General features: G+C 38.2%; 1 protein-coding gene and 1 long non-coding RNA gene across 5 annotated transcripts in view; one reads left to right on the top strand and one right to left on the bottom strand.

The window, feature by feature from the left end:
* Positions 1-23,975, top strand: part of HMGN3 (high mobility group nucleosomal binding domain 3) — a 74,303-nt gene that overhangs the window by 9,333 nt on the left and 40,995 nt on the right. The window lies entirely within an intron of this gene.
* Positions 7,412-10,040, bottom strand: LOC103095391 (uncharacterized). The gene is made up of 3 exons (XR_462683.2): positions 9,914-10,040; positions 8,693-9,006; positions 7,412-8,291 (listed from the first exon to the last, which is right to left on the bottom strand). It is a non-coding gene; the product is annotated as an uncharacterized LOC103095391 (long non-coding RNA).

Genomic DNA, 23,975 nt, shown 5'->3' with positions numbered 1-23,975 from the left:
AATTGCTCTCCAAAATAGTTGGACGGATTCGCAGTTCCACCAATGGGGTACTAGTGTCCCCATTTTTGCACATACCCTCCAACATTTGTCATTTTGCCCTTTTGTCATATTAGTGGTTATGAAATGATACCCCAGAATTGTTTTGGTTTTCATTTCTCTAATCGGTAGTGATTTAGAGCATTTTTATTTCTTTATCTCAAAACTTTTCATATCTTTTACTCATTTATCATTTGGGGGAAGACTCTTGTCCTTATAAATTTGACAAAATTCTCTATATACCTTAAATAGGAGAATGCTGTCCAAGAGACTATCTATGAAACTCCCCCCCAATTTTCTTCTTTCATTCTAGTCTTGACATATTTCCTATCAGATTTATGTTTTATTTGTACAAAAACTTTTGAATTTAATGTATTCAAAATTATCCACTTTATATCTCACAATGCTCTACATCTCTTGACTCATAAATTCCTCTCCTACTCATAAATCTGATAGAAAATATGTTCCCTGCTCTTCTAACTTCCATTTCTTATCTCCTTTAAGTCTAGATCTTGTATGGATTTTAATCAGCCTTTCTATTTTTTAGCCAGTACCAGATAGTTTTGAAAATTATTGCTTTATAATACAGTTTAAAATCTAGCACTATGGTATTTTTCTAGCTCAATAAGATAATTTTTTAAATTTGATTGGGATGGCACTTGAATAAGTAGATTAGGTAAGATTGTCATTTTGATTATATTGGCTCTGCTCATCCATGAACAATGAATATTTCTCCAGTTATTTTAGATCTGACTTTTATTTCATAATTACTTTATAATTATGTTCATGTAGTGCCTTGATTTGTTTTGGCAGTTATACTCCCAGTTTTTTTTTATTCTATCTGTGATTATAACTTGTTTTTTTAAGTATATTAATTAATTCAACATGTTAATTTAAAAGCTGTCCTGCTTGTCTGTGATTCTCTCTGTACTTCTGTTATTTTATGTGCATTTAAAAAATGCTTCGAGGACTCTTTAATTTTGTCATCATTTTCACTATCCCCCACTAGTGCCTCCAAATTCCTGTTCCACAGTCTCTTTTTTAATCTTCCCTAGTGACAAATAAGTACAGTCTGGCTAAAATAAAATAAAATCCACATAGTGACCATATCCAAACATGCATGTCTCATTACAATTTCAGTAAATCTCCTTGAGGAGTTGGTTTCCATGTTTGATCATATTAGCCATTGCAATTTTCAAAGTTCTTCTCTTTCAAAGGTACTTATCTTTACAATTTTTTAAATAATTGAATAAATTGTTCTCCTGGTTTTACTCATTTCACTTTTCATCAATTCATATGATTTCATAGTTTTTTTTTCTGAATTTGGCCCTTCCATCACTTCTTACATTATATTATTATATATTATATTCATATGTCATAATTTGTTTAGCTATATCCCCAATTGATGGACTTTCCAGAGATCTGCTACAACAAATTTGCTACAACTGCTATAAATATTCTTGTGCCTATAGGTCTTTTTTCTGTCTGTTTGATCTCTTTGGGATATGTACCAAGGTCAAAAGATATGCATAGTTTAGTGATTTTGTAGGGGATAGTTACAAATTACTTTTTAGAATGGTTGTGCCAATTCACAGATCCAATAATAGATCATTAGTATACTTGTCCTCCTAACCCATTCCCCTCATCCTCCCCAAAAAATTGTCATTCTCTTTTGTTAGATTTAAAATGGTTGAGGTCTTAAACTGTAGTGAGTTAAAATGGTGGAAGATATAAATTGTGATAGATATAAGAGAGGGTGAGTAAATTTGACCGCAGAAATGTTTCGCTACAGTGTCTTGGGTTTTAAATCAAATATAAGGTGGTCGCCAAGGAAATATTCCCAGTTATTCAAATACCCATGTCAACTGGGTTTATAGAGATTTTAATTAATACAAATGTGGAATTAAAGAAAAGAGAGAAAGAGAGAAAAAGGAAATAAGTATGAAAGGCCTTAAGCCAACATGGCCTAGACCTGAGTCTTAACAGAGAGATCAGTCAGTCAGTCTTTTAACACTCACCACAAGGTCTGCCTAAGCAAGGATTCTAGTGACACCAGGTCAGCATCATCTCAGCTGCTTTCACCAGCTCCCTCCTCCATCTGAATGTTTCAGAATCAGTCCTTCCTCAATCTGAATGTTTCAGAATGAGTCCTCCTCAATCTGAATGTTTCAGAATGACCTCCAGCTCTTCTCTGAGCTCTATATTTTAAGGGCAAAATCTCCTATGTCACCTCCCCTAAGTTCTTCCATCTACCAATCACTGTAGATGTTTTTCAAAAGACAGCCCATTTTGAATTCACAGCTGAGTAGATTAATCTCTTTAGTAAGTCAGAAAAAAAAAAATGCTGCTGTGTCGACTAATTTCATTAAGAGAAAACCTCTGAGTAAGTTTTCACCTTTTAGGTCTAAGTAGTTTACAAGTTGCCCCACTTTTATAGGCACTTAGCATCCCATTGTTTCATTTCCAAAAATAGGCATGGCTCAAAGAACTCCTTTCCTTTATAAGTATGGTTTTCAAGTACTTTCATTGTTTAGCAAGGAGTTTTCTGCCCTAAAGCATTCTTAAGTTGGGGTGGAGTAGGGATACTCCTATAGCAAGGAGTTTTCACATTCAAGTAGAATTCTCACTATCTGGTAGGGAAGTATTTCAAGTAGGGAATTGGAGGATTTCTCAATGTGGAGTAAAATTTTTAACATTCATAAGTCTGTGAAATTTTAAGGTTTACACTTTATTTCAACTTTGCCTTCCAATAGGTGTAAAGTGGAACTAGTTTTCTTAATTTGCATTTCTCTAATTATTTCTAATTTGGAGCATTTGTTCAAATGGTTATTGATAGCTTGCATTTCTTCCCTTGAGAACTGCTTGGTCATATCCTTTAACTATTTATCTCTTACAGAATGATTATATTATATTAAATTACATTATATTACATTTGTATTAGCCCTCTATACATCTTAGTTATCAGACCTTCATAAGAGAAACCTGCTGTAAAGATTTTCCCCCATTTAACTCTTTCTCTTCTGTTTTTAACTGTATTGATTTTGTTTTGAAAAAACTTTTCAGTTTTATGTAATCAAAATTGTCCATTTATTTTCTGTGATCCTCTCTATACCCGCTCAAGAACTCTTCCCATACCCAGAGGTGTAAAAGAGATCTTCTTTGCTTGTAATTTGTAATTATTGCTCGTAATAATCTAGCTAATATCCATAAGAAGCTTATTATGGTACTTAGTGTAAAATTTTGGCCTAATCCTAATTCTTGCCGGTCTGCTTTCCTATTTTCCCAGAAGTTTTTGTCAAATAGTGAGTCTTTATCCCAGGAACTATAGTCTTTGGGTTTGTTGAACATTATGATGTTATATTTGTTAAATTTCTACAATTTGTATAACTAACATGTTCCACCGATACAGCCTCCCTATTTTTTAATCATTATCAAATCATTTTGATGATTACTGCTTTATAGTATAGTTTGATATCTGATGCCTTTATATAACTTTCCTACATTTTTTTTTGTTAATTCCCTCTAGTTTTTTGACCTTCTGTGTCTTAAGAGGAATTTTGTTATTATTTTTTTTCCAGCTCTCTAAAATAATCCTTTGTGGGGAGCATCTGGGTAGATCAATGGATTGAGAGCCAGACCTAGAGACGGGACATCCTAGGTTCAAATCTGGCCTCAGACACTTCCCAGCTGTGTGACCCTGGGCAAGTCACTTAACCCCCATTGCCTAGCCCTTACTGGTCTTCTGCCTTGGAACCAATGCATAGCATTGATTCTAAGATGGCAGGTAAGGGTTTTTATTAATTGAAAGAATGAATGAATGAATGAATGAATAGATAAATAAATGAATAAGTGAAAATAAAATAATCCTTTGACAGTTTGATTGGCACAACACTGAATAAATGATTAACGTAGGTTGTATTATCATTTTTATTCTATTGACATGGCCCAATCATGAGTGATTAAAATCTCTTTGATTTTTCAGGTCTGCATTTATTTCTGTAAAGAGTATTGCATATTTATAGAGTTTCTGTTTGTTTCTTCTTGAGCGGACTTCTAAATATTTGATATATTTTCTGGTTATTTTGATAGAACTCCCTTTTCTATCTCTTCCTGTTGGGTTTTGTTGGTAATATAGAGAAAAGCCAGTGATTTATCTAGGTTTATTTTCTATTCTGCTACTTTGCTGTAATTATTTATTTCAGTTAATTTTTTAGCTCAGTCTCCATGCTCTGATAAATAAAATTTTAAAAAGACAATTTTAGTTCTGTTTTGTCTTTACTTATTCTATTAATTTCTTTGTTATTGTCTTGCTGCTGTAGTTGGTATTTCTGGCACTATATCAAATAACAGTGTTGACTGGAAAGGTCTGAAATGTTTCTCCATAGCATATAAAGCTGACTCTTGTTATAGACAGAGACTATTTACTATCATAAGGAAAAGTCTGATTATTTCTATACTTTCTTGTATTTTTTATTGAAATGGGTATCATATTTTTAAAAGCTTTTTTCTGTATCGATATAATAATATACTTTTTATTGATTTTGTTATTAATATAAATATTGTATTTGTAGTTGTCTTAGTTATTTAGCCAACTCTATATTCTTTGAATATAATGAATCTCGTCATAGTATATAATTTTTTAATATTACTATATAGTCTCTTTGCTAATATTGTATTGACCTTTTCATTAATATCCATCAGAAATAGTAGTTTTTACATTTCTCTCTCTGCTTTGTCTCACCGTGCTTTGGTTATTAAGACCATATTTTTATTGTAGAAGGATTTTGGTAGAATCAACCCCTAATTTTCCTCTTTTTTGCAAACAATTTATGTAAAAAAGTAATTGTTCATTGAATGTTTGATAGAATTCAATGATGTGTAAGTTTTTTTTTAATTTCCTTTAGGAGTTTATTGCTTATCCAGTTTCATTTTCTGAAAATGATCTGTATTCAATTCTGTATTTCTTATTTTAGTGACTATTTTATAATTTTATAAACAGCCATTCAGTTTATTTAGATTATGGAGTTGTTTGTCCATAATTGGACAAAATATTTTCTCATGATTTCCTCTATTAACTTTTCATTTATTATGAATTCTTTTTATTGGTGATGGGGCAGTTTGATTTTCTTCATTCTTTTTAACCAGGTTAGCTCATAGGTTTTCTGTTTAAAAAGAAAAACCAAACAGTACCAAGTCTTATTCATAAATTCATTATTTTTGCTTTTGTTTTCAATTTTATTCATCTCTGCTTTGATTTTCAGAACTTCTATTTCAGTTTCTAGAAGAAGTTTCTTAATTTGTTGTTTTTCTGTCTTTGTATGGTTGCAAACCAAATTCATTGGTCTGTTCATTCTGTTTTGTTGATGAAAGGGTTTAAAGATACAAATTGTATCCTTAGAACTGCTTTGGTTATATCCCAAAATTTGGGTATGTTGCCTCATTATTGTCATTTTATTTGATGAAAATATTCACTGTCTTTGATTTGTTTTTGACTAATTCTTTTGGATTAAATTATTTAGTTTCCATTTACGTTTGAATCCTTCTAACATTTTTTAAAATTATTAATTATTTTATAGCACTATAGCCAGAAAAAAGATATCTTTAATAGTCGTTCTTTTCTGTATTATGAAGTTTTATGTCCAAACACTGTCAATTTTTATATGCACTCTCATGTCCATCTATCTTTATCTCTGTCTCAAGACAGAAATAGAGATGGATGGATCTAATTCTTTCTATTTCCATTCAGTAATTGCTAGAGATATATCACATCTACCTCTTATAAAATTTTATTCAAATCTTGAACTTCTTCTTTATTTTTCATTAGATTTAGATAAATCTAAAAGTCATATTGAAGGTCCCAACTATTATGGTTTCAATATAATAAAATTAAATTTTAACTAAAACGAATGCATTAATTTAATTTACATAAATTATAAATATCTTTTCCTTTATATACATAGATGTTATATTGCTATTATTTTGTCTATAGTACCATTAACCATAACATAATTTCCATGCTTATCTCTTTAACAATGATGGATTTTTAAACTTTTTTTTCTGAATTCATGATTGCTACTTCTGAATTTTTTAGTTCATCTTAAGTATTATAAATTACTCTAGACTGTTATTTTAATTATGTGTAAATCTTTATTTTCAAGCAGGTTTCTTGCAAACAGCATATTGTTGCATTCCACTTTCTAATTCATTCTGCTATTCTCCATTTTAAAAGTGAGTTTATCCCATTCATATTCTTTATATTTAGCAACCCCTCCATTATATCATTGTATACTTTTTCTTTTTTTTCTCTTCCTCCTTCCTCTTTACAAATAAGTGGTGACAGAGGAGTTTGCTAAGCTTTGGTGGTCTGTAATTTATCTATCAGTGATCTGCTTCCACCCACAGCTCCTCTTCTCTTTCCTTTTCTTGTCTGTTTTGCTTGTGACTATTCCTTCCCCAATACTATTTTCCCTCCTAAACCCCTCCTCCAGGCTCCCTTTCTACACTGATTTTCCTGTTGAGCTCAGTATATTTCTACACAAAACTTGGGTGCACTCATGTGTATTCAACCCTCCTTTGCCTAGTTAAGATAAGAGTTGATGCCACATAATGTGGAGGTCCGCATAATGTCTGTCATTCCATTCTCTTTATTCCTCTTTTCTTCCCTAGTATATTATCTCTCTTTTTCTCTTTCTTAAGAATCCCTAAACAGAAGAACCCTAGCCCTCTCTGATTCTTGAAGGGACATTAATTTCTTGTCTGTTAAATTATAAGCATTTATTGTTCATTTTTATTTACCTTTTTAGGTTTCTTGATTGTGATGTTCTTATTTAAGAGTTTCTACTCAGATCCAGGCTTTTCATCAGGAATTCTTAAAAGACCCCTATTCCATTAAAATGCAATCACCCCCGCCCCCCATTGGATTATACTCAGCCTTGAAGGATGAGCTTTTCTTGGTTGTATACCATTAACTTTGCCTTTTGAAATGTTGTATTCCAAGATTTCCTCTTCTTTATAGTACCTGCCAAGTCTTGTGTAACCCTGAATGTGATTCCTTGCCTGCTTGTGTTTTTTTTTTTCTTTGACCTTGCAGTTCTCAATTTTGCCTATTGTGTTCCTGGGAATTTCCATTTGAAGACTCATTTGGGGAGATAAGTGGATTCTTTTTCAATTTTCCTTTTGATTTAAAAAATATATATGTAATGTAAAACCCAGTGGAATTGTTCATTGGCTATGGGAGGAGGGTGGGAGAAGTAGAGAGAAAAAACATGATTCATGTAACCATGGAAAAAATATTCTAAATTAATGAATTAAACAAATAAACTTGTATATGTGTATATTTTCATTTGTGATTTCTCTAAAAGTTTTGTTATGGTTTTTAGGAATTCTTTCAAGCTTTTGATTTTATTAATTTTTTTTTGTGATAGTCATTGGTTTCTTTTTGATGCACTGTAATTTTCAGGGAATCTGTAAACTTTGGGTAAGGTTTTCCTTCTTCTGTTCTAAATGATTTATTTTTCTTTTTTTAACCCTTACCTTCCATCTTGGAATCAATACTGTGTGTTGGTTTCTAAGGCAGAAGAGTGGTAAGGGCTAGGCAATGGGGGTTAAGTGACTTGCCCAAGGTCATACATAAATACATAAATGATTCATTTTTCTTCCAGTCCTTTCCTTATAATTTCATTTATTTTTATTTCATTTATTTTTTATTTTCATTTTATTTCATTTATATTTTTATATTATCTCTTGTTTCATTTCTTTTGCAAACTTCTATAGTCTTTATGAAGAAACATTTTCTTTTATCCTCTGTGAACCTCTGCTTGTAGTAGGTATGGAATGACCCTCTTCTGTCCTGGGGTTGTCTCTTGGTTGCCTCCACGTTCAAACTACTTTTTAAGAGTTTTCAGTCTCTTCTGTTTGCTCCTATCTGCAGCCTCAGTTCCTGCTTTGGGACGTTGTGCCAGGAGCAGGCTTTTCCCCCTTCTGAACTCTTCACCTCCCGGACTTTTGGGTCAAAGTTTTGTAAACTAAAATCAGCACTGATGCATCCTGGTCTGAATGCTCCCAGCCATGTTGAGGGCCTGCCTCCATGGAGCTTTTCCCTTCATTGGAGATTCTGATCTTCCTGCCCTCCTAGAGGTGTTTCAGAGACTTGCCTCCTGGGTTCTTCCTGACAGGACCAGGGCAGTGCCCTTTTCCTATGGCATGTAGACTTGTCTCCATTTTTTTTTTGTTTGTTTGTTTTATGAGGCTCAGACCTATTAAAAAAAGCACTTACTGTCATTTCTTCTTACTCTGTTTGAAACTCTTTTTAGTTCTTTTTTTTTTAAACCCTTACCTTCTGTCTTGGAGTCAATACTGTGTATTGGCTCCAAGGCAGAAGAGCTGTAAAGGCTAGGGAATGGGATTCAAGTGACTTGCCCAGGGTCACACAGCTGGGAAGTGTCTGAGGCCAGATTTGAACCTAGGACGTCCCCTCTCTAGGCCTGGCTCTAAATCCACTGAGCTAGCCAGCTCCCCCCCCCCCCTTCTCCACCCCCCATAAGATAGCTTTTAACATCACTTCCAGATCCAAATCCTATTTTCTCACCGTTCCTGGCTGGCTGCTATCTGAGCTAGAGGTCCTCATTGCAGCCACACTAGCACAAAACTAGCTCACCTTGTTATTTTTTCTTGACTATGTTCTTTGGAGAATGTTTTCGCATCTTCTTTGGACACATCTGACCCTGCCAGAGTAATTTGGCAATTTGTAATTTGGCCAAAAAAAAACACAAAAAACAAAACACGATTTCTCTGGGTTCTGGCAATTCTAGAATCCGAAGATCATACGTTTCGATGGGGAAGAGCCCTTGGAGGTCATTAAGTTGAACTTGGCACCGTCTCTCATTTAATTCTGGTCCAGGAGACCCAGGGAGTGTGTGAGGCAGCCTTGGAATCCTGGCCTCCCTGACTTCAGGGGAGGTGGGTGCCTGGCTGTGACAGAAAACCGGGTCAGTGGCAGAGAAGGCCCGGCCTGCCCCACTAAGTGAGGTTTTCTAAACAGCTGAAATCCCAGGTCCATCTCCTACCACAGGCGCCCCCCCCCCCCAGTCCCGTCAGCCCCTCAAGACTTTGCTGACACTGCGGGAATGGGGGGTCCTTCCATAAACCTGGACAGCACAGGAATTCATGCTCCATAGTCACTACGGCAACCTATAAATTAGAATTCTGGGGAACACTTCCCTTTATTATTATTCGGTTTATCCAAAGTCCCGACAGCAGAAGGAAAACATAGGATTGATCCCGTGGTTCAATGGGGATGTGAGGGATTTGGGCTTTAAAAGATCGTTCTATTGCAAATAGTGATCCTATGGAAATAGGTTTTTAACAATGATACCTGTATAACCTGGTGGAATTGATTGGGGGGAGGGGAGGATGAACACGAATCTTATATTTATTTAACTATGGGAAAATGTCCTAAATACATTTCTTTAAAAGTCCTCACAAATGACCCTGCCTCCTTGTTTTGTCCAGCACTTTGTGCCCTGTTTTATAGTTGTTTTTTTAAACTCTTACCTTCCATCTTAGCATCAATACTGTGGATTGGTTCCAAGCAGAAGAGCAGTAAGGGCTAAGCAGTGGGGGTTAAGGGACTCGCCCAGGTAGTGTCTGAGGCCGGATTTGAACCCAGGAACTCCCATCTCTAGGCCTGACTCTCCATCCACTGAGCCACCCTCTGTTTTATAGTTTTAACTCTCCGGTGAATGTGTGTGTCCCTTCCTATGAATGCCATTCTTAGTCATATTACTCCAAAGGGTCATGGTTCCTGGGGGGATGTTTGGGAAACCCCCTTTTCGGCCTGGGGGGGAGGGGTCGCCCGTTTTTCACTCCCTCTGAGCACCTTTGATTCTGGGGTGGGAGGAATGGGCTGCCAGGGGAGGGGCGCCGGCGTCCTGTGCTCTCGTGGTGACGACTGGATCAGAAAGAGGCTGGGGAACCATGTGCGTTCAGATGGCGGCGCCGAACAATGAGGTGTTGAGTTCTAGACTCTTCCAGGCAGTCGTTGGTGAATGCCTGTTGTATCGCCGCCTTTGTGTAGTCATGGGAGCATGGACAAAAAAGGAACTGCTAGCATGGTCCAGGGACCACAGGGCTGTGGGGTGAGCAACAGAGAGCTCCCTTGTGTTTCTTGCTCTCCAACCCAGCGCCCCCACCTCTTTATTTATAGAACAATCAGACTTTTCTAATGTACCAGATTAACAATTTTGGATGAAGTCCTACTCCTTTTAATATTCAATTAAAATACTAGTAATGAAATGTTTGTGTTTGTTGAGATGTAAATTCATCATTAATTGGAAAGAAAATTTTGATTTTTTTAAAAAACAAGAAAACACAAGTCACTTTTCACCTAAAACAACAATTTAAATTGTCAATTCAGCGGGCATCTATTAAGCACTTACTGCATGGAAGGTCTCCTGCTGTGTGCAAGGAATACAAAGACACCAGCCCCTGCCAGCCGGGGAGAAGCAAAAGACAATAATGCATACATTTTGAAGTTGGAATTTAGCCCTCATGTTTGTGCTGAAATAATTTGGCCCATTGGAGTCTTTGTAACGAGCATTGCCTGGGTTTAGTTATGAAGTACCTACAGGGTGCTCAGCACCGTCCAAAGAAGTGGGATCCATAGATGAAAAAAATCAGTTCTTCTTGCCAGGAATCTATGGTCTAAAGTGAGGGCTCAGATGTGTCCTGTAGAGGTGTGAGAGAGAGAGAGAGAGAGAGAGACAGGGAGGGGGAAGGGAGGGAAACGGGGGGGGGGGGGGGCCGGGAGAGAAGGTGGAGGGAGAGAAAGGGAAAGGGAGACTGAGAGAGGGAGACTGAGAGACAGACCTGGAGAGAGAAACAGACGGAGATAGAGACAGAGATGGGGAACGAGAGAGGGAGGGAGAGAGAGACAGAGACAGAGACAGAGACAGAGAGAGAAAGAGAGGAGAGAGAGACAGAGAGACAGAGACAGACAGACTGTAGAAATGTCGACAACTGGGTGTCCTAAGGAAAGCCAAGCCTGGAGAAGACCCGAGTTTGAATCCCACCTCGCCCATTTGCTAGCTGCATGACTTTAGGCAAGCCGCTTAATCCGTCGCGTTTCCTCCTGTGTAAAATGAGGGTAGTAAACAGCACCTACTTCCCAGAGTTGTCTGGAGGATCCAATGAGAGGCTGCGTGTAAAGCACTTTGTGAGCCTTACAGCCCTATAAATGCTAATTAGGATTGTTGTTAGTAAGTGTTACGGAGGTCTAGACCGTGAAGAGGGAGAGCTGAGGCGAGGCCGAGAGAGGATCCAGGTATGTTTCCAGGACTAGACCTGGAAGGAGGGGATGACCAGAGGAGGGCTTGGGTTTCAGATAGGGAGCAGAGGCTGCGCGGCACTGTAGGCGAGTGCGTGGGCAGCTCTGTGCATTAGGGAGGTGGCATGGGCGGCGTGAGGAATGGACCGGAGAGGGGAGAGACCGTGGAAGGAAGTCCAGTTGGGGCCTGCGGCGAGAGCTGTGGAGTGCCCTCATTGCTGTGCCTGGCAGTGTGCGTGGACAGTTCTGATGGCTGCAGAGAGGCCCAGGGACTAGACCTGGGATTTTCCTGGTAACGGAGTTTGCGGGAAAGAATCCCGGACCCTGTCTCTTGGCAGCTTCTCCGCAGCCCTTCAGAGTGCCTAGAATGCTGAGAAGGTCACTTGTCTTTGCCTGGGGTGGAACTAAATGAGTCTCCTAAGCTTCTCCCTCTATCCCTACCCCCAATTAGAATTTCCTCCCAGCTTCCTGGTATTTGAGGGGTGGGCTGGTAATGAGTTCACATTTAAACATTTTGGGCAGCGGGAGGGATATCCAGTTTCTAGGTAACAGATAGTTGCACATGTGGAGCTTGAGATCAGGCTGCTTTCTAGATTGCCAGACTTGGGATCATCTCCATAGAATAAAGGAGATCATCAAGAAATGTAAAGAGAAAACAGACTGGCCTGGGGAAGAGTTCTCCTCACATAAGGGAAAAAGAAAAAAATTAAACAAAGAAGGATAATGAAGTGAAGAAGAAACATCATTCATATTCCACAGGAGCTTATGATCTTTCTAGTGTATCACTTTCCATTCTGCCGGAGACCTTCAGAAACCTTGGATATAATACAGACTACTATATTATATATTTATTATATGTGTTATATCCTGTGTGATATATAATTCTGTTGTTATATATAATATATTACATAATTACATGTTATATATTATATAATGTGTAAGGTAGGGTTTAAATTAATATCTGATACTCCAAGTATTAATTTTATAAAGTTTATTAATAATGACTTGAAGTAGAAGAAATAAAAAGGGAATAGAAGTATAAAAACCTAATTAACAAAAGCAAACCCGGGTGAGTAAGTTCTCCTGGCTCTCAAAAAACCCCCATCCACAGCTGCCTGTGATCAGAAGAAGAGAGTAGGAGAGAAGGGGCTATGCAAAATTTATATCCTGCCTGTGTCAGCACGTGAGAAAGGAGAGTGGGGTGCTGGGAATTGTAGTTCAGATTCCAGTTACACAGTAATAATTATATAATGGATAATATAGAATAATTATTGTCATGTATAATGTCTAATTCTCTTATAAATGTATAATATATAATAAATCTATATTATGTGATAGATATATTAATAAACAATAATAATAATAATAAAGTTATGTTATCTATATCGCTAAAGCATTTGCTTTGCCTGCAGCCACTCAGTATCCATGGTGCTCTGCCACTATGCCATATTGCTTCTCATCACTGCCCTTTTTGATCACTCAGCTCCTCATTTTCATGATGGCTCGCCCTTCCCTACCCTTTCTGAATTCTCCCAATGCATATCTCAAGGCCCCACCAGAGCGTTACTGCCTGGATGCAGAGAAACCTCGCTCCCCCCCTCCCCCCGCCCCCAATCTCTTGCACCTGTGGCTTCTGGCATATGTTGTCAGTGGTTCGTGCGTCTTCTCTCTCCAAGAAGATGTGAAGCTCCAGAAGGGGAAGGGCCATGCCTGTGTCTCTCACACAGCATAAAATGGAACTCTCTGCGTCATCATATTTAAGTGGAGAGGAGGAAGCTAGAGGGATCCAAGAATAATCCCAAATTAGACACAGGATGACCCCAGGATCTGAGCACAGTTTTAGGGTATTATAACTCAACTAAAACTTTTGGGAGCCCTTCCAGATGAGCAATTGTTTATTGCCTCTCACTGATTGTATCTCTCAGCTCTCATGCATGTATGCTTTTGTCCTGTCTGTCGTTTTATCGGTCAGGGAATTCCCAGTGTGGACATTCTCTCCACTAACACCGATTGGCCACTCATCTATAAATTCTAGTTTTGTAGTATTATGGAGAGCACAAAGTAATTTACTCCTGTTTTGACAGGTGATCTGTGCACAATAGAGTCGAGATTCGCATTTCATCCAAGGGTTGTGAACACTCAACCTTGGGCTTTTTGAGGGAGGTCCTCATGGGGGTACGGGGTTGGGGAGGCACAAAGGGAAGGCAAAGGGGGCAGGGGTAGTAACGGGTTCCACTGCCCATGGAGTGGCACGCAGGGAGGGGAATGTGAGATATAAAGAGAAGGGAAGGAGAAAGAGCAGCATGAGTATTAATAAAAAAAAAAGATAAGGGTATGGATACTACCTTGTATTCAGTGAATAAAAAGAAAAAGAAACTGAGAATCTGCATTTTTTTTAAAGGGGGGGAAATACCTCTAAGCATCAGATATCACACTAAGGGCATCCCTCTGCTTCTGTGATGAAATGAATTGGAGTCAGACTAGTCAAATATTAGCCGGTTCATTTACTTAAAATTTTGCCTTTGCAAAAATACAGATATTTGATACTAGCTTCAGTTATTTAAAACACCTGTCTATTCACTGGATTCATGCTTTAATTTTAATTCCAGCTCCATACTTTTCTTTATAGGTGAGGCCACCTGATGGCCACATCCTTTGGGTTCCTTAGTAACTAACACAGAATTGGATGGGAGCTGACAAATATTTTTTTATATTGATTTTGTTGCATGGTGAGATTCTAGGACATTTAAATTAAGATTTTCTTTTTTAAAACAGAACTATTCAGATTTAAGATAAGCTTCTCAATTTATTGAACCAGATCTATGTAATCAACTTTAATGTGATATGTCTAGGAGAATTTTTGTATCAGTGCCCAATTCAGCACTCATATCTAGATGTGTCCTAATTTCTGGCTTTTTCTACAAATATACAGTATCCATGGACATTTCAAGTCACCTGTTTACCTTGAAAAATGAACCTAATAACTGGAAAAATATTTCTTTCTTTTTATAAGAGATCAAAAGCAGCCCTAAAAGCATTCATGGATTATCAGATCAATATGGGAGTGGGTGGTAGAGGGAATGAGAGTGGTATTTATTTATTCTTGGATATCATTAGGCAGATAAGTGTCACAGTGGAATAGGGTCCCATACCTGGAGTCAGGACAACCTGAATTCAAATCCAGCTTTAGACACTTATCACCTGCATAACTAGGCAAGTCACTTAATCTTTGCTTCAATTTCTTCATCTATCAAATGGGGGTAATAACATCTCCTTCTAAGGGTTATTGTGACAATTAAATAACAAAATATATGTAAAAAACTTTGCAAACCTTGAATGATTTATAAAATGCATTTGCCTATGACAACCTGTAGAGACAGGAAGTCCTGGGTTCAAGGACTCAGACATTTCCTAGTTCTGTGACTCTAAGCAAGTCACTTAACCTCCTCACCTAACCCATATCACTCTTCTGCCTTGGAACCAATAAACCAGTATTGGTTCTAAGGCAGAAGTAAGTGTCTGAAAAAGAAAAAGAGGATGAAGATGGCATAAAAGGGAAAAGGAATTAGAATCAAAAGGCTTGTATACTACAAAGAAGCCTTATGTTTTATATCACAAACATTTTCTAGGAGAAAAGAATCATTAGGTTTTTGATGTGATGAGTACCAAATAACAATGGGAGAAAAAACTTATATTTTGATGGGAAAATATTCATTACTGATGAAGGAGTCACCTCTGAATCGGAGTCACCTCTGAATCAGTTGTCTATATATAATCAGACAAATACAGTTGTATGGATAATTAGACTTCTGATTTATCATGGCAAGGATTGGAATTAGTAAACAGCAAGAAGAAAGAAGAATTCACTTTATTTCCTCCATGTATTATTTTCTAGTGTAACCTGTATGTGTCTTCTTTCATAATATGAAAGACATGGAAATATACATTGTATGATAACACATGGGCAGCTTATATCTTATTATTACCTGGGCAGAGGGATAGGAGGATGGAAAAGATTATAGATTGCAAAATGTCCAAAATCAATTATTTTACATGTTATCAACCTGTCAAAAAATTTAAAAATGAAAAAAAATCTATGTACAACCTACTTATTGTTGTAAATCAGTCCTAACCTACTTAAACAAGCAATCAACTATGGAAAATGTACAACAGAAATTATATTGACACTGATCCCAATAGTAAGCTTAACTGGGGTAATAAATCTATTACCATAATAAAGAGACCAAAAGAACCACAAAAGGACCTTAGTCAACAAGTATGTCACTTATTTGGCAAATAGAAAGATAATTGCCAAAGGGGATTATATTAAGGTATTGGCAAAATCTTTTTTGTTATATAAATATAATTTTTAATAGTTATTTTATGCCATTTTCAATCCAGGTTCTCTCCCTCTCCTTTTGCTCCTCCCTCCCTGAAATGGTAGAAAATATGTTATAGATTATACATGAGCTATTATGCATTACACATTTCCATGTCATTTTGTGAATAGAAGACACATAGTACTTATGGAAGAAAAAAAATCATGAAGGAAATGAAGTTAAAATGGTATGCTTCAGTCAGTATTCGGACTCTTTTCAGTTTCTCATATGGTTGTGGATAGCCCTTTTTATCATGAATCCCTTGGAGTTGGCTTGAATCTTCGCATTGCTCTTCATAGTTCTCATTCAGAATTGATCATCCTACTTTATTACTGTTACTGTGTGCAATGTTCTTCTGGTTCTGCTCACTTCTCTTTGCATCACTTCATATAAATCTTTTTATATTTTTTTTTGTAATTGTCCTGTCCATCATTTCTTATGACACAACAGTATTCCATTAAAATCATATGCCACAACTTGTTCAGCCATTCCCCAATTGATAGATATCTTTTCTGTTTCCAGTTCTTTGCCACCACAAAAGGAACTGCTATAAATATATATATATATATATATATATTTTTAATTTTAGTGGAAGCATAGTCAGTTTTGCCCCAGCCTTTTAACCTTTACCTTGTATGTGTCTCTCTGCTTCACATAAGTTTCCTGTAGACATCATATTGTGGGGGTCTGGCTTTAATCCATTCTGCTATCCTCTTCCATTTTAAGGGTGAGTTCATCCCGTTCATATTCAGAGTTATGATTATGAACTGTGTTTCCTTCCATCTTATTGTCTCTCTCCTGCACTTTCAGCCTTTCTCTGTTCCCAAAAGTTTTGCTTCTGTTTACTCACCTCCCTGTATTCCTCTTTCCTTATTTCTAACTCTCTCTGCTTTTTTGGTTCTTCCTCCCCTTCTTACTTCACTATTGGGTAAGATGGGTTTCTATACCAGAGTGTGGATGTTATTCCCACTTGGTGCCAATTCCAATGAGAGTAAGTTTCTAGCATCACCTGCCACCACCACCCCATCTTCCCATCCACTGTATTGATTCTTAGATGCCTCTTCATGTGAGAGAATTACCCCCAACTTTCTCACCTTTTCCCCCTGTGCATTGCTCTTTTTTCTCCCTTGATTTCTTTTGCATTTCATCCTATCATATTCAATTTAACTCTCTGCTCTGTCTGTATAAGTTCCTATTCATTGTCCTAATGGTGATGAAGTTCTTAAGTATCACTTTAAGCTTCTAAAGTATCTTAGTACCTACATCGTATAGGTATCTTAGCTACTTTAAGTATCACAGATATCTTAAGTATCTTAGTTATCACCTTCTTACTAGTAATGTAATCACTTTAACCCAATTGAACTGTTTCCTTTGATTGCCTTAAAATATCTTAAATATCTCTTCTATCATAAGTATTCTAATGATCCCTTTCTCATGCAAGGAATGTAATCAGTTTAGCCCCATTGTTTCCCTTAGTTATTTTAAGTAATATTGGGAAAATCTTAAGAACAATGAATGACAATTATGAGCTTTACTTTCTCATAAAACAGAGAAGCAATAAGGATAAGCTTGGCAAGACATCCAACTAAGCAGTGACCTCCAGAGCATCGAAAGGTAAAAATGAAAAGGATAATAAAGAGGACAACAAAAAGAATAAAAATTGAAAAGCTGGGTGGTTTGTTTTTGTTTTTGTTTTACTTTCAAGGACAGAGGAACCACCATACTTGCTCCCAATATAATAGTCAAACATGTTCTTATAGAGAAGGTATAAAAGCAGGACAAAAAAGAAAACAGGAATTATAGGCATATTGGAATGTATTTGTATGTAGAAAAAAACATATGCTGGAGGAGACATCTTTGGGAAAAGACTGGCATGTAAGGTATCTGAAGGAAATGAAGATACAAAGCATGGAAAATGTATGGATCCTTATTAACACCCCCCACAAAAGGTAGACTAGAAAACAATAAAAATTGCTATTTTCTCATCTCTCCACTAATTAAGGATATGCTCGATGAGGGTATCAGTAGAAAACAAGAAAGATTTCTGAGGTTACAAGGAGATATTGTAAAGCGCTTTGCAAACCTTTATTTAGCACTATTTAAGCACTATTTAAATTCTAGCTGTCATCAAAGATTGGTCAATACAGTAGGTTCCATCTTATCCAGGCTTTGCTTTCCTCAATTTCAGTTATCTTTGGTCAAGCTGGAATTCCAGGGGAGGAAGCAAGAAGGTGGGCTGCCTCTGAATGAGGGAGGGGGCCTATATAGCATTTAAGGACATGTGGAGCTTGGGATCAAGCTTGAACAGACTGGACGACAGACCCTCGGGGAGGCAGGTAGCAGGTGGGTGGAGGGGGGCAAATATCTTCTCTTTGTGCAGCAGTGGTCTGCCCACGGGCCAGAGTGAATTCTTCTGCTTTCACTTAGAAAAAATTTTAGGGTTCTTTTTTTCCCCCCTTTGGTAGTGGGTGGGGAAGAGACCATGGAGTACTGAGCCAAGAGGCAGGAACAGAGAGAGAGAGCATAGAACTGTACAGTAAAATTAACATAAATGTTCAAAGTTAAAGTGAGTGAGGTACTATCCATAGTTTCAGGCATTCCAGCTGGTAATAATATAATTAATTATATTACATTAAAAATTAGCAATAATTTTATATCGTATACTATATAAAATAAATAAATATATAATTAACATAACTGATTTAGTAATCATAGTAATCATAGTAATAATTAATGTATTATAATATTTATATATTTTTATATATAATAAATAATAATTAAGAAAGTATATATATTTATATAATAATATATAATATATAACATACTTAACAATATAAAATATATTGTATTTTTGTTATAGAATATATAGTGTTTTCTATTCTATCATATAATTAATAATCTAATTAATGTAAATAAAATAATATAATTAATATAAATAACATGGTATAATATAGTACACTCTAATTCAATGTACTTTATTGTTATTGAATTTAATGTTGGTAATGACTTATGGTGTATTTAATTTATCAAATTTTAGTATGCATATGAATGTAAAAGAAAATCAGCATATATGGGGTCAGCAGGTGTTCACTTAAATCTGCAGTTTAAGCCATCCACATTAGGTCTCAAAACATATCCTTGTAGATACAGGGTCCTACTATAGGGGACCATAACTTTACCATTTTGCAGGTGACTGAAGGCCTGATTATGTGTCATCCTTTGCCAAGAGAGATGTGAGATTGGAATGAAGTAGGAGACTTTGGGAGAGAGGAGAAGGCTTGGAAGAACTTCCATGGAAAGGAAGCGAACAAACATTTATTATGTGTAGGCCCTGTGCTAAGCCCTTTATATATATTATCTCATTCAATCATTATAGCAACCCTGGAGATGGGTGCTAGTGTGACCCCCACTTTATAGATGAAGAAACTGAGGCAGAGGCTAAGTGACTTGCCCAGGCTCACCTAGCTAGTGAGATCTAAGGCTGGTTCTTAACTCAAGTCTTCCTAACTCCAAGCTTTGAACTCTGTCCACTTGTACCACTTACTTCCCCCTGCAGTGGGGCATGTGAGGGTGCTTTAATCAGGTAGATGACTGAAGGGATTACTGTGTAGAGGGTCCAGAAGAGATTAGATTGCAGATTTGATCCAATCAGCAGGATTTCACAATTTCTAGCAAAACTAGAGGAGGAAGAGAAAAGGTAGATGGTAGTCTCAGTAAGACAGTAGAAAGTTCTATGAAACTCCAGAAGAGTTTTTGCCTAAATGCTTTTGGGGTGTCTATTATAGCTTTTACTGACCTCAGATACAGAAAGTTCTGGAAAGATGGCTTCACTCTTAGGAAAGTATATTGGATTTATTATATATTCAAAAGGAAAAGCAAGCTGCAAATAATAGAGGTTCACAGTTTTATATAAGCAGTTCTCTCCTGTTCTACTTTGTATATGGAAATGCTCTTTCCATTTGGTATTTAAGTTTAGAATTTAAAAGGTGGGACGATAAATAAAATAAGAGAAGGAAAATCTAGTAAAGTGACTAGAATTTGAAATTCAGTTTAGTAAAAAATAATTTTCCACAAATCATTTCCCAGCATCACACACAAAATGTTTAAAATTATAGAATGCAAAAGCTGACATGAACCTTAGATCTCGAACTTCCTCATTTTGTAGTTAAGAAAACAGAGAGCTAGAGACTTGAAGTGACTTGTCCTAGGTTATTCTGCTGAAGAAACACTCCATGTAGGCCTTGGATTAGGATAAGCAGTATTTTTGAGCTTATTTATTATTAAGGGGCAGCAAGGAGGCAGTGGATAGAGTACAGGATCTGAAATCAAGAAGACTCATCTTCTTTTTTCTTTTCATTTTCATTTTCATCTAATTTCAAATGTGACCCCAGATCCGTACTAGCTATATGACCCTGAGCAGGTCACTTAACTTTATTTTCTTCCATTTCCTCATCTTTAAAATGAGCTGGAGAAGCAAATGCCAAACCATTTCTTTGCCAAGAAAACCCCAAATGGGATCACAAAGAGTTGGATATTGCTGAAAAACATTTTTATTAAGAAATTTATTTAGAGGGGCAGCTGGGTATCTCAGTGTATTGAAAGCCAGGCTCAGAGATGGGAAGTCCTGGGTTCAAATGTGACTGACCTCAGACACTTCCTAGCTGTGTGACCCTAGAAGAATATCAGAGCAAGAAAAACCTGGATTCTGGGTATGACTCTGCCACTTATTATCTTTATTGACTGAGTTACTTTATCCCTGCGGGCCTCAGTTTTTCATCTGTCAGTCTGTCAGTTGCTTCTCAGACAAGGCTGTTGTGAGAATACAGTGAGATGTCAGTGAAAATGCTTTGGAACTTCTGAGTGTTGGGTAAATATAAACAATGTCTACTATAAGTTGTTTAGAGTTCATCTAGTTGATGTTTACTTTTTAATGCCTACAAAGGATGGCCTGGGGTTCCTTTGTGTCTTCGTGGTGTTATCCAGAAGTGGTTCTAGAAAGTCTGAGCTCATGTCCTTTTCTTGGCATTTACCTTTCACATATTTTGGTGACAAGGGCAATTTTGGAGGCCAAGAGGCTCCTTTTGAGTTCTTGCTCTCACAGATTTAGATATTCCCTCCAAATCTCCAGCTTTCAGAGCAATCTTGCCTGCCCCTTCTTTGTGAGGTTTATCCATATTCTTCCATAACGCAACTGGGAGTTCCTCCAATGACCCGGAGACCTTCCTTAGTTTCGTGAGAGATCTCTGTTGCATCTCCAGTGCTTAGCACAGAGTAGACGTGTAGTAAACTCTTAATACATGCTTGTGGATGGATTGATCCCAAGGATACCAATGGAGCAGGCCTTTTGCCATGAAGCCACTCTTTTCTTCACTGGAACATTCATTGGAAGATGTTGATACCGCTCCTGAAAGGCTCAGTAGCATTTTTCCTTTACTTCATGCCTCGGGGTCCTCCTCTCTGGGTTCATGTGGATCAAATTCAATCCTAGTGGTTAACCACAAAGAGTTGGTCAGTTTTCTCTCTCATGGGTGCTTTGCCACTGCCCAATAGTTTTATTTCAATGAAATCTCCTAAATAAAGTGTAAGAATGTGTCTACATTTTCAAAAAACGGGATAACGGTATCCCCTCGTCTTATATTGACAATCAATGTACAACACAAATATTGGCCTTTATATCCCCCACCACAGAAAATGTAGAAGACAAATACAGAAACATAAAGCATTTAAAATAGCCCATTAAAAATTCCTAAGTAAGTTAAAAAAAAAACACTTCGGGGCTGCTACCCATTTACTTTGGACCTGAGCCATCCATGCAATTCAAGTAGGTTTCGCTCACCAAGTACACCACTACACAGGAACTGTGGGGACGGGCCTCTTTCTCTATTACATTGTCAGGAAGTTCTGTCTCTCTGTCTCTGTCTGTCTCTGTGTCTCTGTCTGTCTCTGTGTCTCTGTCTCTCACCCTCTCTCTCTCTCTCTCTCTCTCTCTCTCTCTCTGTCTCTCTCTCTGTCCCTGTCTCTCTCTTGAACATTAGGTGTTTGACCTCAGTTTTCAAATATGGAGTTCCCCAAAGATTGCTCCCAAAGTTTATGCTTCCCAGAAAATCTTCCCCTCCAGCAAAAGGCTAAATTGCAAGATCAATCTAGGAAATTAAAAATATTCTCCCTTTTTCCCCAGCCCAGACATTTAAGAAAGTGAGCTTCTGTCACAGCATCCCTGAATTTCCCTCTCAGACATGGAGAATTTGCTTGCAGAGTCATCATTGCTTCTCTTGGGGAAGGGATAGGAACATACCTCCCCTTGCTATGCCATCCCCTTCCCCACTCTCTCCTTTAAGCCCACCCCACTTGCTGTATCCTACAGAGAAATCTGGGCCTGTTCAGAGGGAGCAGAGAGCAGGAGAAGGAGTAGTTAGCTGGGCAGTGTTTATCAGAGTCAAAAGGATGGAGTCTGACAAGGCCTTGGCCTTGGCGAGGAGAAGGGCGATCTTGTCAGGAGAGAGGCAGGCAGAGGAGCAGAGAGTGGGGCTGATGGCACAGTGCCTTCCCCTCCTCCCTGATGCTCAGCCCTTTCCAGGAGACTTTTCCTTACTCCAGGCCTCGTGCTCTGTGCTTGCCAGCTGCTCCCAGGATGTTCCCACATTGGCTCTCCCGATTCCGTCCATAATTAGGAGCTTTCTCATTCCTCCATCCCATCAGGGCCTCGTGTTCTTATTCCGTATCTTCCTATGCCTCCCTTTGCCCCAGCCCATTCTTTACCTTCATGGAGAGCTTCAGTCCCTCCAGTTTTCACAAGCCGTGGTGTGAGAGAGCCCTAACTATCCGTTGACTTTCTCCTCTACTGGCCATCTCCATCTGACACCCTCTCTTTTGGGATGCTCTTCCTGACGCTACTTTCCGGGTGCTCCTTCCCCGGGTCCTTTGCTGGATGATCATCCCTATCACCCCCCAAGGTGCTAGTCTCTCTTCTCCCTGTGCACCCTCTCTCGGTAATCTCAGGAGCACCGCGCAGCCCTCGTCGTGTCTGCGGGTGACTCACAGGTGTTCCTACCCCGTCTCCTCTGAGCTCCACACCTTCATCCCAGCTTCCTACTGAACGCTTCTAACCAGAGGCAGGTAGGTGGCCCCGGTGGATGAAGCTCCGCGCCTGGAGTCGGGAAGGTTCCCATCTGCTCTCAAACACTGACTGGCTGTGTGACTGGGGCAGATCATTTCACCTGTTTGCCTAGGAAATGGCAGCGCACTCTAGTATCTCTGCTAAAAACCCAAAACTCCCAGACAGCATGGTCCACACAGCCATGGAGAGTCAGATGCCACTGAAAACTAAACCGCAGCTGCGCAGCTGGAGGACGTTGCCCTCTCACCACGTCCAAAACTGATTTCTCCCCTCCTCGATTCTCCTGTTGGCAAACGAGCTTATTTCTGCTCCTAACCGAGGCATTATCCTTTTCTCTTCACTCTTTATCACCCTGTCTGTACGGTCTGTCGCCAAACCTTGCTATTTCTGCCTTCATCATTTCCCCCATTTTCAATCCTTTCTCTCTGCTCCCCACTCCATTTTAATTCCATCTCTTGTTACCTCTCACCTATTGCCACAGCCTGTCGACTGGTCTCCTTGACTTAAATTTCTTCCCCCTTCCATCCATCCTTCACCCGGGAACCAAATAATATTTTTTAAGCACACAAATCTAATCAGTCAGCCTCAGTGGCTCCTTGCCGCCTCTTGGATCAAATATTCATTTCTCTTTAGTTTTTTAAAATCCTTTCTAACCTGGCCTCGGCCTATCTTTTGAGCCTTATCAGATATTATTTGCCTTCCTGCATTCTGTGATGGCTCTGGCCAAACTGAACTCCATTGTCTGTTCCTCACACACAGACCCTTGGTCATTTCCTAACTCTTTGCTTTTGTGCTGGCCTGTTCCATGCCTGGAGTGTGCCCTCTCATCATCTTTACCTCCTAAAATCCTCTCCTCTTTCTAGATGAGGGCCAAGCAACACCTGCACAAAGCCTTTGACCCACCTCCTATACCCCCACCCCCCCAGTGCCTTTCTTCAAGAAATACTTAGCAATGGACTATTTTCTATTTATTTGTATTATTCTCTCTCCAGTCTTTAAATAGTTATAGATACTTGTTATCTCCCCCATTACTTTGGAGGCTTCTTAGAATTACAAGTAGGGATTATTTCATTCTTTGTCTTTGTATCCCCCAGTGCCTAGCATAGTGCCTGGCATAGAG

This window comes from Monodelphis domestica, chromosome 2 (assembly GCF_027887165.1).
Source record: "Monodelphis domestica isolate mMonDom1 chromosome 2, mMonDom1.pri, whole genome shotgun sequence".
Lineage (NCBI taxonomy): Eukaryota > Metazoa > Chordata > Mammalia > Didelphimorphia > Didelphidae > Monodelphis > Monodelphis domestica.
The sequence above is the reverse complement of the archived record's forward strand: the minus strand, read 5'-3'. Positions and strand labels throughout refer to the sequence as shown.